Source organism: Emys orbicularis, assembly GCF_028017835.1.
Source record: "Emys orbicularis isolate rEmyOrb1 chromosome 14 unlocalized genomic scaffold, rEmyOrb1.hap1 SUPER_14_unloc_1, whole genome shotgun sequence".
Taxonomy (NCBI): domain Eukaryota; kingdom Metazoa; phylum Chordata; order Testudines; family Emydidae; genus Emys; species Emys orbicularis.
The window spans coordinates 330,676-348,273 of record NW_027045139.1 but is presented as its reverse complement, the minus strand read 5'-3'; the positions used below and the strand labels follow the sequence as shown (position 1 = coordinate 348,273).

Below are 17,598 nucleotides of genomic sequence, written 5' to 3'. Positions count from 1 at the left end.
TTCCCCCAGAAGCGACCGTCCAGCTGGGATCCCCGCAGGACTGATAGGGCCTCGAGCAGAGGTCATGGTGAAGATTGAAGGGGCGGAGTGTAAAGCCGTGCTTGACACTGGATCTCAAGTGACTATTATATTTCAGTCATTCTACCAACAGATGCTTAGGCACCTGCCTATACAGCCACTGACTGGCGTTGGTCTGTGTGGCCTCAGCATGGATGAATACCCCTACCAAGGGTATGTCATAGTGCACCTGGAATTCCCAGAGGAGGTTGCTGGGGTAAGAGAAGAGGTGGACACAGCTGCATTAATATGCCCTGACCCTAAAGGGACCTCTGATGTGTCTGTGCTGATAGGGACCAACTCCAGTCTCTTCAAGGTGCTCGCGGATTACTGCAGACAACGGGCTGGGGACCAGTACCTGAATACCCTGATGATCCATACGCTTTGTGCTGAAGCCTATAGGAAGATTGAGGGTGCTAAAAAGGAGACATCTGAGCTACCGATTGGGGCACTGAAGTACATGGGCACAACCCCCTTAGTAGTGCCTGCAAGGACAGAGCAGGAAGTGCTTGTCATGAGTACCCGGCTGAAAGGCAGTAAAAGGGCATTAGCAATGGTAGAGCAGCCAGTTGAAGGAGAGCTCCCGGAAGGAGTGCTGGTCCCCAGTGGAGTCATAACCCTACCTGCTGAAGCCCAGGAAAAGGTGACTATACTGATTGCTAATGAAACAAGTCGAGATGTTGTTGTGAAGCAAGGACAAAAGATAGCAGACCTCTTCGAGCCTGAATCAATTGTAAAACCCCAGTGTGAGACTCAAGTTCCGACAATAGACCCGGCAAAGTTTGACTTTGGAGATTCACCGTTGTCCGAGGAGTGGAAAGATCGCCTGAGGAGGAAACTTTGTGAAAGATCCAAGGTGTTCTCATTGCATGAGTGGGATGTGGGATGTGCAAAAGGAGTAGAGCACAACATCAGACTACATGACTCTCGACCTTTCAGGGAGAGATCTAGGAGGATTGCCCTCTCCGAGATGGAAGATGTGCGACAACATCTTCAGGAGCTGGCTGCGAATGGCATCATTACAGAGTCCCGTAGCCCATACGCCTCACCCATTGTGGTGGTCCGTAAAAAGAATGGGAAAATCCGGATGTGTATTGACTACCGCACCCTAAACCGCCGTACTGTGGTTGACCAGTACACAATGCCCCGAGTCCAAGATGCCTTAGACTGTTTGCTAGGAAGCCAGTGGTTCTCTGTGTTGGATCTTCGGAGTGGATACTACCAGATCCCTCTGGGTGAAGAAGATAAGGAGAAGACAGCCTTCATCTGCCCATTAGGGTTTTATCAGTTTGAACGCATGCCCCAAGGGATTTCTGGAGCACCTGCCACATTTCAACGTCTTATGGAGAAAGTTGTGGGAGACATGAATTTACTGCAAGTGTTAGTTTATTTGGATGACCTGATTGTGTTTGGAAGAACCTTGGAGGAGCATGAAGAAAGACTTCTTAAAGTGCTTGATAGGTTAGAGGATTATGGTTTGAAGCTTTCAATTGACAAATGCCAGTTCTGCAGGACCTCAGTGAAGTATGTGGGTCACATCGTGTCCCAAGAGGGTGTGAGTACTGATCCCGATAAAATAGAAGCACTCACTACATGGCCATGTCCAAGTAACTACAGAGAACTCAAGACCTTTCTTGGGTTTAGTGGCTACTACCGCAGATTTGTGAAAAACTATGCTACGATTGTAAAACCTCTGAATGATCTTACCAGGGGATACCAGTCCAGCAGGAACAAATCTAAGACCAAGAATAAGGGGAGGTCCCCAAAGCCTCCTGTGCAGAGACACTATGGCCCCTTCGAACCATTTGGGCCACGGTGGGATGAGAGATGTGAAAGGGCTTTTCGAGAAATCATTACTTGCCTAACTCATGCTCCAGTCCTAGTCTTTGCTGACCCAAGCAAACCATTTATCCTGCATACTGATGCCAGTTTGGAGGGTCTGGGAGCAGTACTGTACCAGGAACTGGAAGGAAAACGTAAACCTGTAGCCTTTGCCAGCCGAGGACTGTCTGATAGTGAAACTCGCTATCCCACCCACAAGCTGGAGTTCTTGGCCTTGAAATGGGCCATCACTGAGAAATTTCGAGACTACTTATATGGTGCTCAGTTCCAGGTGTGGACAGACAACAACCCACTGACCTATGTGTTAACAAGTGCTAAGCTGGATGCTACAGGGCAAAGATGGGTGGCCGCTTTGGCTAGCTATGACTTCAGCATTCAATACCGATCAGGGAGAAGCATTGTAGATGCAGATGCATTGTCCAGGCGTCCACAGGCACCAGGAGTTGCTGTGATACCCACAGATGGAGTGAGGGCTATTTGCAGTGTGAGTCGCCGGGAGCCAGAGTCCCATGAAAGTCTTCATGGATGTGCTGCCGAAGCTTTGGGCCTGCCCCCTGAATGCGTGCCTTCTGCTTCAGTGAACTATATTGCATTGGACCAATCTCCTTTGCCCATGCTCAATGCGGCTGACTGGCAGGAAGCCCAGCTGCAAGATATTGACATTCGTGATACACTACTTGCCAAAAGGGAGGGGCGAAGCCCAGCTGTGGTTGTCCCACCTAACCCGGAGGGTAAACCACTATTGAGAGAATGGACCAAACTAAAACTGATTCAGGGAGTGCTACACCGAGTGACCACAGACCCTTTACAAAAGCAACAAGCACAGCTAGTGCTGCCAAAAGAGTACAGAGCCCTGGCCATGAGGGCCCTGCATGATGACTTTGGCCATTTAGGGATGGAGAGGACCCTGGAACTTATTCGTAGTAGGTTCTATTGGCCTCGGATGGCTGAAGATGTTCGCAGGAAATGTGAGACCTGCGCTCGATGTGTTCAAAGGAAAACTCTGCCCACGAGGGCTGCATATCTGAAGAACATCACCAGCAACAAACCTCTGGAGCTGGTATGCATTGATTTCTTGTCTTTAGAAGTAGACAAGAGAAATATTGGGAACATTCTAGTAGTGACTGACCATTATACGCGATATGCGCAGGCATATCCCACACGTGATCAGAGGGCCATCACTGTTGCTCGAGTACTGTGGGAGAAATATTTCTCAGTTTATGGATTTCCAGCCCGGATACACTCGGATCAGGGGCGGGACTTTGAGAGTCACCTTCTGAAGGAGGTGCTGAGGATAGCGGGAATTAAAAAGTCTAGGACAACGCCTTATCACCCTCAAGGTGATCCACAGCCAGAGAGGTTCAACCGAACCCTATTAGATATGTTGAGGACTTTGCGGCCAGAGCAGAAGGCAACCTGGAGCCAACATGTCGCATTTCTGGTGCACGCCTACAATGCCACAAAGAATGATGCTACAGGAGTCACCCCATATCTCTTAATGTTTGGGCGAGAACCAAGATTACCCATAGACCTGTGCTTTGGTGTATCAGAGGATGGAGATAGCTATGAAACTCATCAGCAATATGTATCCCGACTAAGAGAAAAGCTGCGGGATGCTTATCACTTAGCTACATCTGCGGCTCGGAAGAACGCAGACCGGAACAAACATCGATATGATGCTAGGGTACGTCTGCAAGAACTCCAGCCGGGGGACAGAGTCCTGCTGCGAAATTTGGGTATTACTGGCAAACACAAGATAGCTGACAGATGGAAGGCAATACCTTACTTGGTGATGGAAAAGCTAGGAGATCTGCCGGTCTACAAGATCAAACCTGAAGATGGTCCAGGGCAGACAAAGACAGTGCATAGAAACCTTTTGCTCCCTGTGGGGGAATTGGTAGACACCCCTTATGAGATGGGCCACAACAGGGCAATCGGGCGGAATGAAGGTGCTGGACCAAAGCTGCCCTCCAACGTGGACAGCCAGCCCCCTGCAGCTAACCTACCCCTATGCAGCACATGCAAGAGTGAGTCTGAGGAGGAAGACACAACCATGGTGTATCCTGGGATGGAGACAAGATTTCAGTCTCGATCAGCATCAAAAGAGAGCTCCTCCTCTTCCGCCCTAAACCCCATGGCAGAAGTATTTAGGCCCATTCCTGACACCACTGGGCCACTGGTGGGACCCCCATGTGATGACACACACAGGTTATTGGACAGTGGAGACATACAGGTGGAGGATGTCCTGGGCACCTTGGACCCTCCACTGTTAGAACTAGAACTGCAGGGGCCTATGCCAGTAGCCGAGGGGCCCTCAAAGGAAACCTCCCCATCTGTCGTTCAAGACGCTGTCCACTCTACCACGGTAACAGAGAGTCTCAATAGACGAGACAGGGTAATAAGACCAGTAAAACGGTTGACTTATGATGCACCTGGGGTGACTAGTGAGGAACCAATATGTTTAGCACACAGGCTTGTGGAAGATAAAGTGGGCTATCTGAGGCCCTTTGGAGAGAACCAGTGAGTTGATATATAGGGTGTGATTTGTCGGGATGACAAATTCTCGGCTGGGGGGAGGATGTAAGCAGAGTCAGGATGAGCTTTACCCTGACATCTGGTGGTGAATTATGGCGAGTGTGGAAAAGAACTCCAGGGGCTGATCTTGTTTGCATAGGCACACCCACTCGCCTGGCATGGAACAACAGCAACTGAAAGTGGTTACTTTGGCTGGTGTGGGATCCCCAGTTTCTCTATTATTGGGGCAGGAAGAATAAAGTTTTGTTACCCTGATTCTGTGAATCAAGGCCAGTGGAACTGTTGTATGACAGAAGGACTGAGTGAGTCCTTCACCATTACCTAAGTAGCACTTGCTTGACAAGGGGCATGGGTTACAAAACCCAGCGAATTGAGAGAGGATGGGGACAGGTATTTGTACCTGATGGTATGGGCCCCCTCTGAGGGTTTGAAACACCAATTGCACCACCTCCTCTCTCCACTGTTGAATGTCAGAGCTAACTTTGATTCCATTAGGAGTCTAGTTACAGGCTGCTGAGCTGAATTCACTTTGGGTCAATGGTGCACCAGCACTGGGGCTCCCCTACTATACTATGAGCTGAAACCGCTAAGAGCTGAAATCACAAAAGAGCTAAAGTTATTAAGAGCTGAGATCACTGAGTGCTGTGTTAACTAGTGGGGGAGCCTGAAGCTATATTGCTCAGCAGCTGGCGGAGCAATTTGTGGGGACGACTGGAGGAGCAGCAAGCGGCGTGGAGCCTTGCGGGGCCGGTTGGAGTGGCCCAAGGAACGCCGAGCGGAGCTGTTTGCGGGGACGGCTGGAACGGCTCACAGGTCGGTGAGCGGAGCGGAGCAGCTTGTAGAGCGGAGCAGTTCGTGGGATGGCAGGAAAGTGGACTGGCTCGTGGTGAAGGCTGCGGCGGAACCCCCACGGAGAAATAGACGGCTGGCCAGCCTCGGATCACGTAAGGTGCCCCTTAACACCCTGCGTGTCCCCCCTTTTTGCTCTGGGGCTGCACTGACCAGGGACAGAGACTTTGGGGGTTGTTGGACTTTTGGGACTTTGGGTGGTTGCTGGACCCAAGAGACTTTGGGGGTATTGGACTTTGGGGACTCTGGGTGATTTTTGGGTTGCTGGATTCAAGAACCAAAGGGAAAGGACACAGCCCAATTTGCTGGAGTGGGTTTTGCTCGTGGTTTGTGTTATGAATCCTGTTTGTGGTGTTTTTCCAATTTTATGCTGATGTCGTTTACCTCATGTTATTAAACATTTTCTGCTACACTCAGACTCCGTGCTTGCGAGAGGGGAAGTATTGCCTCTTAGAGGTACCCAGGGGGGTGGTATGTAATTGTCCCAGGTCACTGGGTGGGGGCTCGAGCCGGTTTTGCATTGTGTTATTGAAACGGAACCCCTAGATACAGAACCCGGCCCTTGTTGCTGCCAACTTAGATGGGCAGAAGGGTTACATTAATTTGGGGTATACATTGAAGTTGAGCTTCTATTATGGTGTCTTTAAAAAGGGCCCACGCAACTTGCAGGGATTTCACTTTAGTCACTGTACCTTTTAACTTTTGTCTAACTAACCCCCTCATTTTTGTATAGTTACCCCTTTTGAAATTAAAGGCCACAGTGTTGGGCAGTTGAGGTGTTCTTCCCACCACAGGGATGTTGAATGCTATTGTATTATGGTCACTATTTCCAAGCGGTCCCGCTATAGTTACCTCTTGGACCAGCTCCTGCGCTCCACTCAGGATTAAATCTAGAGTCGCCTCTCCCCTTGTGGGTTCCCGTACCAGCTGCTCCATGAAGCAGTCATTTAAAGTATCGAGAAATTTTATCTCTGCATTTCGTCCTGAAGTGAAATGTTCCCAGTCAATATGGGGATAATTGAAATCCCCCACTATTATTGGGTTCTTAATTTTGATAGCCTCTCTAATTTCCCTTAGCATTTCATCATCACTATTACTGTCCTGGTCAGGTGGTCGATAATAGATCCCTAATGTTATATTTTTACTAGAGCATGAAATTTCTATCCATAGAGACTCTATGGAACCTGTGGATTCGCTTAAGATTTTTACTTCATTTGAATCTACACTTTCTTTAACATATAGTGCCACTCCTCCCCCTGCACGGCCTGTTCTGTCCTTCCGATATATTTTGTACCCCGGAATGATTGTGTCCCATTGATTGCTCTCAGTCCACCAGGTTTCTGTGATGCCTATTATATCTATATCCTCCTTTATCACAAGGCACTCTAGTTCACCCATCTTATTATTTAGACTTCTGGCATTTGTGTACAAGCACTTTAAAAACTTGTCCCTGTTTATTAGCCTGCCTTTTTCTGATGTGCCAGCTTCTTTTTTATGTGACTGTTTATCATCTGATCCGGCCCTTACATTATACTTTTCAGTCCTCTGCTCCTGACTATAACCTGGAGATTCTCTATCATCAGACTCTCCCCTAAGAGAAGTCTGTGTCCGATCCACACGCTCCTCTGCAGCAGTCGGCTTTCCCCCATCTCCTAGTTTAAAAACTGCTCTACAACCTTTTTAATGTTTAGTGCCAGCAGTCTGGTTCCACTTTGGTTTAGGTGGAGCCCATCTCTCCTGTATAGGCTCCTCCCATCCCAGAAGTTTCCCCAGTTCCTAATGAACGTGAACCCCTCCTCTCTACACCATCGTCTCATCCACGCATTGAGACTCTGAAGCTCTGCCTGCCTACCTGGCCCTGCGCGTGGAACTGGGAGCATTTCTGAAAATGCCACCATAGAGGTCCTGGATTTCAGTCTCTTCCCTAGCAGCCTAAATTTGGCTTCCAGGACATCTCTCCTACCCTTCCCTATGTCATTGGTACCTACATGTACCACGACCACCGGCTGCTCCCCAGCACTACACATAAGTCTATCTAGATGTCTCGAGAGATCCGCAACCTTCGCACCAGGCAGGCAAGTCACCATACGGTTCTCCCGGTCATCACAGACCCAGCTATCTACATTTCTAATAATCGAATCTCCCATTACTAACACCTGCCTTTTCCTAGAAACTGGAGTTCCCTCCCCCGGAGAGGCAACCTCAGTGCGAGAGGCAACCCCAGAACCATCTGGAAGGAGGGTCCCAACTACGGGAAAGTTTCCCTCTGCTCCCATTGACTGCTCTACTTCCCTGGGCCCTTCTTCCTCCTTAACAGCACAGGTGCTGTCTAAGCGGAGGTGGGACAATTCTACAGTGTCCCGGAAAGCCTCATCAACATACCTCTCTGCCTCTCTCAGCTCCTCCAGTTCCGCCACCCTGGCCTCCAAAGTCCGTACATGGTCTCTGAGGGCCAGGAGCTCCTTGCACCGACTGCACACATACGCCACCCGCCCACAGGGCAGGTAATCATACATGCAACAGTCGGTGCAATAAACTGGATAGCCCCCACTCTGCTGCTGGGCTTCTGCCTGCATTGTATCCTAGTTAGTGAAAGGGTGGTTTACAGAAGGGAGTTTTGGAATGTGGTTTGGTTTATAGGTTTTAGGGGGGGCCCACGGGGATGGGGTTACGGATGGGGTTATGATTTCCCTTTACTAAAACCATGTTGATTCTTCCTCAACAAATTATGTTCATCTATATGTCTGACAATATTATTCTTTATTATAGTACTGAAGTGAGGCTTACAGGCCTGTAATTGCTGGGATCAACTCTGGAGCCCTTTTTAAAAATTGGCATCACATTAGCTATCCTCCAGTCATCTGGTACAGAAGCTGATTTAAATTATAGGTTACAGACTACAGTTAGTAGTTCTGCAATTTCACATTTTAATTCCTTCAGAACTCTTGAGTGAATACCATCTGGTTCTGGTGACTTATTGCTGTTTAATTTATCAATTTATTCCAAATCCTCCTCTAATGATACCTCAATCTGGGACAGTTCCTCAGATCTGTCATGTAAAAAGAATGGCTCAGGTTTGAGAATCTCCCTCACATCCTCAGCCGTGAAGACCAATGCAAAGAATTCATTTAGTTTCTCTGCAATGGCCGTATCATCCTTGAGTGCTCCTTTAGCACCTCGATTGTTCAGTGGTCCCACTGGTTGTTTAGCAGGCTTCCTGCTTCTGATGTACTTAAAAAAAATTGCTATGATTTTTTGAGTCTTTGGGGGGATAGCTCAGTGGTTTGAGCATTGGCCTGCTAAATCCAGGGTTGGGAGTTCAATCCTTGAGGGGGCCATTTAGGGATCTGGGGCAAAAATCTGTCTGGGGATGGGTCCTGCTTTAAGCAGGGGGTTAGACTAGATGATCTCCTGAGGTCCCTTCCAACTCTGATATTCTATGATTTGGCTTACTGTTCCTCAAATCCTTTTTTGGCTTTCATTACACTTCATTTGCCAGTGTTTATGCTCCTTTCTATTTTCCTCACTGGGATTTAACTTCCACTTTTTAAAGGATGTCTTTTTGCCTCTCACTGCTTCTTTTACTTTGTTGTCTAGCCATGGTGGCTCTTTTTTGGTTCTCTTACTGTATTTTTTAATTTGGGGTATACATTTAAGTTGAGCCTCTATTATGGTGTTTTTAAAAAGTTTCCACGCAGCTTGCAGAGATTTCACTTTTGGCGCTGTACCCTTTAATTTCTGTTTAACTAACCTCCTTCTCCCTTCTCCTTCTTCCTTTGGAAGAGTTGGGGTGCGGGGGGGGGTGAAGAGCCCTTAGAACTGGCCTCCAGTGGTGAAGGGACCTTGCTGCAGCCCCTAGGCCTGGGAGAGAGGGGTGAAGACCCCAGAAAAGCAGAGGTGAGGTGGTGAGCTGAACTGGAGCTCTGGGGTGGTAGAACTGCTGGGGAGACTGGGGACAGAATGAATTGGCTGGGCAGGGGACAGAGATGTGGATCTGAATCATGGGCCAAAATCTCCTTACCAACAAATTTGGGAGAATGGACAACACTAACTGTCACAGATAAACACACGCATACGCACAGGCGTGGGGCGCAGGGGGAGGTCAACAATCAAAAGACAGACCAAAAACCCACAATATAATCCTTTAAAAAAAAAATCTCATGATTTGTTGGGCCAAGCTCATAAATTGGGGGGCATTTAACTCGTGACTGTTGATCCCTTGAGATTGGCAAGACTGGATTTGGGGGTCTGTCTGTACAGTGTGTGAACTCTGTGTGCGATTATGAAGTCTTTGTATCTATCTCCACTGGATTGCAGACTCCATTTAGACGTGGGATTCTTTTCCTTCTTTGTTGTCCTGTTATCTCCATGTTGGACTGAAATTCCAAAAGCGGGGAACAGAGGGATACCAAAAGAGGGTTGTTGACATAAAGTGCCTGACCACTGAAATGTAGTTGCTCTACACAAAAGACTGGCTCCCAACCTGAGGAACTGATTTAGTGGGAGAAGTCCCCTCCTAATGAAGGCACGTGGCAAGACTCTGTGGTCACCTGAAGGCAGAAGCTGCTCTATTTGCTCTCTCTCTCTCTCTCTCTCTGGCCATTTTTCACCAGCTGATGATGGAAGCTACTGCAGTTGAGGTGGGAGGTGCTTGGGACCCTGTCTACCTGAATATAGACGGTCCCCTAAGGACTGCCCCGGGAAAGGGGGGCTAGAGTGAGGGAAAATGCATGTAGGGTTTATTATTTGTGTATGGACCTGTGTATTTCTCATGTGATTAAGTAAAGAGCAACAGCATCCTAGAACCCTGTGCAAAGTCTGTGTGAGTTCTATGCTATACCTACCATGTGTCTCCTGGGAGAGATAAACTGTAACCCAGGAGACTCACACCCTTGGAGGGATTCTGGGAGATGGTGTGGTTAATCTACAGGGTATCTGGGGAGATCAGTACTGCTCCTGGGTGCCCAAGGCAGTTGGGCTGAGGGGCTCCATTTCCATGAAGGGGTAGCAGACAGAGCCCACTCAGACACATTGATAAGGCAAATAAAGCAAAACTCTTTCAGGGATTGACCCTGAACACAGCCCCAACATTCCGCTCCTTGCCTGAGACAAGCCCAAACTTCTTGTCTGCACGTTTTTACACTGACAACAGATGTTTTATAAAGGAATTTGGGATCTGAGCCATTTCTGTTGGGCCGCTCTCCATGCTGACCTGCAATGGTTCAATAGTTCAAAATAGTCATTTTGCTGGAATGAGTGTTGCACATTATTTTCAAATGAAGACAGGAGCATGGAAACTGGAGACAGACCTTGAATTTCAAAGCAAATAATAGGAACCAGAAGTAGAAAAGATCAGATTTCCAAGAGATTGTTTATAGTGGGAGATTATGCAAAATGAATACCCAGCAGCACCAGCACAAGGTCTGGATGTTTTGCAGCAAGATTCTTAATTTCCTGGAAATAGAAACATTTAAAAAAACTGTTAGAAATATAAGGCTAAAGGCTGGGTTGCTGAGGAGCTTATGCAGCATTTGCAGCCATAATGATCAAACTGGTATAAATATGATAAAAAATTTTGAACTAATTCTGGAAGTAACACTGAAAAGCGCTGAGGAGGCCTGATGCAGTAACAAGGGCAATGAGCACTGTGTATTCCCAGCCTCTATCTACTTCTCTGGCCCCGGCCCCATCACCATCATGTCTGAGCACTTCACAATCTGTCGTATTTATCCTCACAACGCACCTGTGAGGTTTGGAAGTTGTCAAGGCTGATTCCCCACTCTGGCGCTTCGAGTGCAGAAGGTGGGGGCCCGCAAGGAGTTTAAAAATTAATAGTGGCCACTTCAGGCTTGTATTAAACTCCCAAGGTTACAGTTTTTCTCTGACCTTGGCTTGGTAAACGCTGCCACCACCCAAATGCAAAAACCCCTTTGAGAACCCAGGAAGGCGCACTTGGGAATTCCTTCTTGTGGGGTACCCTCAAGCCCTTTCACCCCCCTCCGGGGAAGAGCTGAGCAAAAAAACAAAGGAAATCAGCTGTTGCCACCAGCAAATTAAACAACATGTGCACAAACCTCTTAGGACACAAAAATCCAATCCTGTTCTTAAAAAAGGTAAATTTTATTAGAAACAAAAGAAAGAAAATACATCTGGAACTTAGACTTTTTGCTAGATTTAAAAAAACAATTACAAGGATTAAGCATCAAGATAGCTCTCTTGAGGTCCAGCTTAAAGGTTACTAAGCATAACAAAAGCACCTGGGGTTAGCACAGAGGAATTCACAAGACATAAAGAAATAAAAAGAGATAAGCCTAATCGCGTCTTCCTAAACATTCCCGGATCTACTTACATATCTGGGGTTTCAAAGGAGTAGTTTCTAGGTATGATCTGATGATTTTTCATACCTGGTCCAAAGCTTTTTACAGCATCGCTGTTCTGTCCCCCCTCTCCGGAGAACCCAACTCCGACAGACAAAGGGGACGTTTTTTCCCATTTTTAAAAAGTTCTAGCCTTCCCATTGGCTTTTTTGGTCTGGTGTCCACTTCCTTCCTTTTACTCAGCAGGGAGACTTTTTAACCCTTTACAGGTAAAGCAAGTAGAGAACAACTACTAAGAGAGGGCTTATAGCTAACTGGCTGGCTGGGTGTCCATAAAAGGGAGCTACCCTCCCACCCCAGCTAAATGGGACTAAATCGGGTGGACCGGATGATCTTCATCCTAGAATATTGAAGGAGCTGGCGCGAGAAATTGCAAGCCCCTTGGCAATAATTTTTAATAAATCTGTAAACTCGGGGGTGGTACCGATGGACTGGAAAATAGCTAATGTGGTTCCTATTTTCAAGAAGGGGATAAAAAGTGACCCGGGTAACTACAGGCCTGTTAGTTTAACTTCTGTAGTATGCAAGGTCTTGGAAAAAATTTTGAAGGAAAAAGTGGCTAAGGACCTTGAGATGAATGGCAATTGGGACAAATTACAACATGGGTTTACGAAAGGAAGATCGTGCCAAACCAACTTGATCTCCTTTTTTGAGAAAGTAACAGACCTTCTAGATAAAGGAAATGCGGTGGATCTAATTTACCTAGATTTTAGTAAAGCGTTTGATACTGTGCCGCACGAGGAATTACTGGTTAAATTAGAAAAAATGGGGATCGATATGAAAATCCAGAGGTGGATAAAGAACTGGTTAAAGGGGAGACTGCAGCGGGTAGTACTGAAAGGGGAACTGTCGGGTTGGAGGGAGGTCACCAGTGGGGTTCCTCAAGGTTCGGTTTTGGGTCCGATTTTATTTAATCTATTCGTTACTGACCTCGGAACCGAATGTAGGAGTGGGCTGATAAAGTTTGCGGATGACACAAAGTTGGGAGGTATTGCCAATTCGGAGAAGGATCGGGATATTTTGCAGGGAGACTTGGATGACCTTGTAAATTGGAGTAACAATAATAGGATGAGATTTAATAGTGAGAAGTGTAAGGTGATGCATTTAGGGATGACTAACAAGAATTTTAGTTATAAGTTAGGGACGCATAGGTTGGAAGTGACGGAGGAGGAGAAGGACCTCGGAGTCCTGGTTGATCGCAGGATGACTATGAGTCGGCAATGTGACGTGGCTGTGAAAAAAGCTAATGCGATCTTGGGATGCGTTAGGCGAGGTATTTCTAGTAGGGACAGGGAGGTGCTGCTTCCGTTATACAAGGCGCTGGTGAGACCTCATTTGGAGTACTGTGTGCAGTTCTGGTCTCCTATGTTTAAAAAGGATGAACTCAAACTGGAACGGGTACAGAGAAGGGCCACTAGGATGATCCGAGGAATGGAAAACCTTTCCTATGAAAGGAGACTCGAGGAGCTCGGTTTGTTTAGCCTAACCAAAAGAAGGCTGAGGGGGGATATGATTGCTCTCTTTAAATATATCAAAGGGATTAATACCAAGGAGGGAGAGGAATTATTTCAGCTTAGTAGTAATGTGGATACGAGAACGAATGGATATAAACTGGCCGTGGGGAAGTTTAGGCTTGAAATTAGACGAAGGTTTCTAACCGTCAGAGGGGTAAAATTTTGGAACAGCCTTCCGAGGGAAACGGTGGGGGCGAAGGACCTCTCTGGCTTCAAGATTAGGCTTGATAAGTTTATGGAGGGAATGGTTTGATGGGATAATGTGATTTTAGTCAATTAGGCATTAACGTGCCATCGCAGGTAAAATGAGGGTCCGGCTGTAGAATCTTGCCTGTATGCTCGGGGTTCTGCTGATCGCCATATTTGGGGTCGGGAAGGAATTTTCCTCCAGGGTAGATTGGCAGAGGCCCTGGAGGTTTTTCGCCTTCCTCCGCAGCATAGGGCAGGGGTCGCAGGCTGGAAGATTCTGTTGTGGGTGGGTCAGCTTTTGTGGCCTGCATCATGCGGGAGGTCAGACTAGATGACCATATTGGTCCCTTCTGACCTTAAAGTCTATGAGTCTATCACAGAAGTGCTAGTACCTCCATTACACAGAGGGGGAACTGAGGCGCAGAGAGACTCAGGGTATGTCTATACTGGAGCTGGAAGTGCACTTTGCAGCTTGAGTAGACCAAGCCACGCTAGTTCTGATTGAGCTACTGCACTAAAAGTAGCCATGTAGCCATGGGACAGGCTAGCTGCACTCCTGTGCAGTCCTGTCTGAAACCCTAGGCATGTATCGGGTCAGCTAGCCTCTCCTGCTATTGGCTCCATGGTGGCTATACTTCTATTTTTAGGATGCTCACTTGATCAGAGCTGGCGTGGGTCTGTCTACCCACGCTGGAAATTACCCCGCCACCTCCAGCATAGGCATAGCCTGAGTGACTGACCTAAGGTCACAAAGGAGACTTCCAGACCCCTGCTTCTCCTCCACACTGCTTGCTTGCACTGTATATTATAAGGCTACTGTGAGGTATCTCGAGTGACACTGAGCTAAAACACTGCTGTGCTTGCTCAGAGCCAAGCTATGGCTTTAAGGCACAGGCCTGCATTGAGGATGGGTCAGAACTGCCTTCCCCCTGGCAGCTCTGGGAAACATTCTGCCTCACCCAAAGTGAGCTGCCCTCTGCAGCTGGCCAGCTCTGCTATCTGATGCAGGAAAGCGGTACAGGCCCATGGTCCTGCCTTCTCCCTGCCCCTGAGCCACATGCCCCACACAGAAGTGTGAGGAGTGCCGATGAATCCAACTCTTGTGCCAGAAGCATGAGTGGGGGGTAGGGGGAGCAGGGGCTGGCCACCCTGTCGCCCCCAGTGCTTTCCCATAGGAGTCTGGGTGAGGATTAGGCCCATTATTGGAACAGACGTTCAGGGATGCAGCGTGTGATGTGAGTCCCTTGATGAGTGGGCTGGCTCAGGCCCCCAGCGTTCCATTCTCTCCCCTGACCAGTTCTATGCTATACCTACCATGTGTCTCCTGGGAGAGATAAACTGTAACCCAGGAGACTCACACCCTTGGAGGGATTCTGGGAGATGGTGTGGTTAATCTACAGGGTATCTGGGGAGATCAGTACTGCTCCTGGGTGCCCAAGGCAGTTGGGCTGAGGGGCTCCATTTCCATGAAGGGGTAGCAGACAGAGTGGGAGCCCAGGAGCAGTGCCAGAAAGGTTAAGGGAGGAACCAGAGCTGCACCTGCTGAGACCCAGAGAAGCTTAAACCACCTGGGGATCGAGAGCCTGGGTTCCCTCACAGCAATCTGGTGAGTGGGACTCCAGCCAGCTCTGTGACACAGGTGCTGTGCTGAAGTCTGTAATCTGGGGTCTTTACAAGCTTTACTGGATTCAGGAAAACCTTGCTGAAGTGGGGAACAGGTAACTAAAGGTCATTGTGCCCTTGTGGGCAAGTGGACCTTCAGCTACGAAGCACTCAGACACATTGATAAGGCAAATAAAGCAAAACTCTTTCAGGGATTGACCCTGAACACAGCCCCAACATTCCGCTCCTTGCCTGAGACAACCCCAAAGCCCAAACTTCTTGTCTGCACGTTTTTACACGTTTTACGAAGCCATTATCAGCCCCATGGCAACTACATGTTAGGGCACGTGCAGAACAAGAACGTTTCTGTTACTTTCATTAACTTTCGAGACCTGATCTTGCAATCTTTATTCTTGCAAAGCTGCCCTTGCGATCAATGGGCAATGCATCTGAAGCAGGGGCGTAGCCACGTGTGGGCCTGGGTAGGCTGCCGTCAACCCACTTAGAATCATAGAATCATAGAATATCAGGGTTAGAAGGGACCTCAGGAGGTCATCTAGTCCAACCCCCTGCTCAAAGCAGGACCAATTCCCAACTAAATCATCCCAGCCAGGGCTTTATCAAGCCGGGCCTTAAAAACCTCCAAGGAAGGAGATTCCACCACCTCCCTAGTGTTGCCTGCCCAGAACTGGGCCCCGAGAAGGCAAACAGGGGTTCGTTGCCTGGTGTGCTTGGCACCAATAAAGACACCGAGGGGAGAAAGCAAGCCAAGTTTATTTCAGAGCTCTGAAATGGCACTAGGAGACCAGCATGTCTCAAATCCAGTGCAACAAATACAAATAAAATTTTCCCTTTTATATTCCAAGCTGTTTCTGTGTAAGCCTTTGTTCTGTTACTCCCTCTTACCCCTCCCACCTCGAGCAGTTACAAGTAGAAAAATTCCCATTCGTCTGCTTATCTTTTGGCCTTGCAAGGCCTGTTTACAGCAGCTGCCTGCTAGAAAAGCTGACCCTTACATTTCTGCTTCAACATGTAAGCAGTTAGCATAGAAGTAGGTGAGAGTTCACAAGATGGAGTCACTGTGGCTCAGGTAGGCCCAGAGCAGAAGAGCTTCATCGGCTCTTTTGGCCTTCCACTCCCCTGAGTTACCTGGTAGCTATGCCTAGTGACACCATCAATCCCTCCTTTGAGAACACTCAACAAACCTTTGTCAGAGTTTTCTCATACTCTAAAGACAAAATGCGATTAAGCTCCATACAATCAGGATTATCAATAAGAGAATATAAAAGAACCTCTGGGAAGGGGGAGGTACAAATCTTACATATGAGCACTTTACAGCCAGTGAGCAAAAGGAAAAGGACAAAACATATCACAACACCTGTGAGCAAGATGCGAACAATACTTCCCCTTATACCCCCTAGTTCCCCTAAACCAGGTAGCCAACCCCAAAGGGAATCCAAAATAGTGGGTTCCCCTTCCTGGGCCTTCCACTGATTCAAGGCCTGTTTGGCTGACAAGATGTGCTTGTTAATATCCTGTGAAAACTCTGGGACATAGGTACAACATTCTTCTCCAATAAGGGCACATACCCCGCCCCGCGAGGCTAACACATAATCCAGAGCCTGGCGGTTGTGCAAAGCCAGCAGTCGAAGCTGGTACAGCTCGGCACTTATGCATTTCTCTATGGCCAGGGTATCATTGGCAAACTGAGTGAGAAATTTAGACAGTCTTCTGTAGAGTTGGGTTAGCCGTCCTACCCCATAGGAAGGGAGGGATATCATCCCAAACCTGTCTCCTTCACTGATGGGTTCAATGGTAGCTCTCAGGGACCGATAGTACCTAGGGCGACCTGAGGGAGCCTTGGGTAGAACGCGGAGGGGTGGAGCAAGATAGCCTTTGTAACAGCTACCATGCCAACCATGAGGGAGCCATTTATAGGCACTATTACCACAAACTCAGAATGCTTCACCATAACTGGCCTTTCCATTGGTACCTTGTAGGTCCCGTAGGGTGGCTTGTGGGGAAAGGGCAAAGAATGCAGCGCCGGTTTGCCAACCGGTGGCATTTAGTAAAGGAACAGTGAGACTTATACCAGGACCAATATAAAATCTACACCTACTAATGCCTGCAAACCAGGTATGATTACTTGTACTGGCTTGCTGATAACATATGAGACCAGTGGGTGGAGAACATAAACGAATAGGCTGGGGCTTACGAGTGCTACTATAGTGGGAATTCCAAGAGCCATTGTGAAGGCCATAAGGAGCTTCCGCAGTACAGTTAGCTCGCAAACTCAAATTGTCAGAGGTGCTACTGCTGGTAACCATCCACCTTTGACAATAGTCTGACCAATTTTGAGGAACTACTCTCCAGGGCAATCCAGCCGAATGGTGGGGAGTCTGGGCACATATCCAACAGTTGGAGAGATTGAACTCACGGGCAAAGGCAATTTTCAGGGCCTCATAGGTATTGGTAGCCATATCTGCAGGGATGGCTCCGCATCCTGCATGCGATGTGGATGAAACAGTAGGTAACAGAAGAATTGCCTCGGTGATAAAAAGAAATGCTGTGAGAGACCCTAAACCTGAACCCATATTGTGATTACAACAACCTAAATGCCCAGAAGATAAGAA

The 17,598-nt window shown here is 47.9% G+C and overlaps 1 pseudogene; it reads right to left on the bottom strand.

Moving 5' to 3' along the window:
- Window positions 1-17,598, bottom strand: part of LOC135894846 (C-signal-like) — a 37,538-nt pseudogene that overhangs the window by 11,938 nt on the left and 8,002 nt on the right.